We start from the raw sequence: 1,002 nt of genomic DNA on the forward strand, positions 1-1,002 counted from the left end.
TGAAGGCTTTGGAAGAGCCAATATATTATTGCCTGGAGGAACAAAATTGATGATTGATAATGCATTGTTCTCTCCAAAGTCTCATAGAAATTTGCTAGGCTTTAAGGATATCCGAAGTAATGGATATCATGTTGAGACTGNAATGGATATCATGTTGAGACTGTTAAGGAAGTGAATCAAGAATTCCTTCAAATTATAAAGGCAATATCGGGAAAGAAATATGTGATGGAAAAATTCCATGCACTTCCCTCTGGTTTATATTGCACAAAAATAAATGTCATTGAAGCCAATCTTAGTGTAAACGAAAGGTTTACTAATTTAACTGATTTTAAGATTTGGCACGACCGCTTGGGTCATCCTGGATACGTGATGATGAGAAAAATAATTGAAAATACAAATGGCCATACCTTGAAGGAACATAAAATATTTCAAGGAAATGAATTCTTCTGTTCTGCATGTTCTCAAGGGAAATTGATTATAAGACCATCAACAACCAAAGTTGTTTTTGAATCACCTGCATTTCTAGAACGCATTCAAGGTGATATTTTTGAATCACCTGCATTTCTAGAACGCATTCAAGGTGATATATGTGGACCTATACATCCACATTGTGGACCATTTAAATATTTTATGGTCCTAATACATCCACATTGTGGACCATTTAAATATTTTATGGTCCTAATTGATGCGTCAACAAGACCATTTAAATATTTTATGGTCCTAATTGATGCGTCAACAAGACCATTTAAATATTTTATGGTCCTAATTGATGCGTCAACAAGATGGTCACATGTGTGCTTATTATCATCTCGTAATATGGCATTTGCGAGATTGCTTACTCAAATAATAAGGCTACAAGCACATTTTCCCGACCATCCAATTAAATCAATCCGAATGGATAATGTTGGAGAATTTACATCCCAAGCTTTTGACAATTATTGTATATCACTTGGGATTGATATTGAACATCCAGTAGCGCATGTTCACACGCAAAATGGTCTA

This window comes from Ipomoea triloba, chromosome 16 (genome assembly GCF_003576645.1).
Source record: "Ipomoea triloba cultivar NCNSP0323 chromosome 16, ASM357664v1".
Lineage (NCBI taxonomy): Eukaryota > Viridiplantae > Streptophyta > Magnoliopsida > Solanales > Convolvulaceae > Ipomoea > Ipomoea triloba.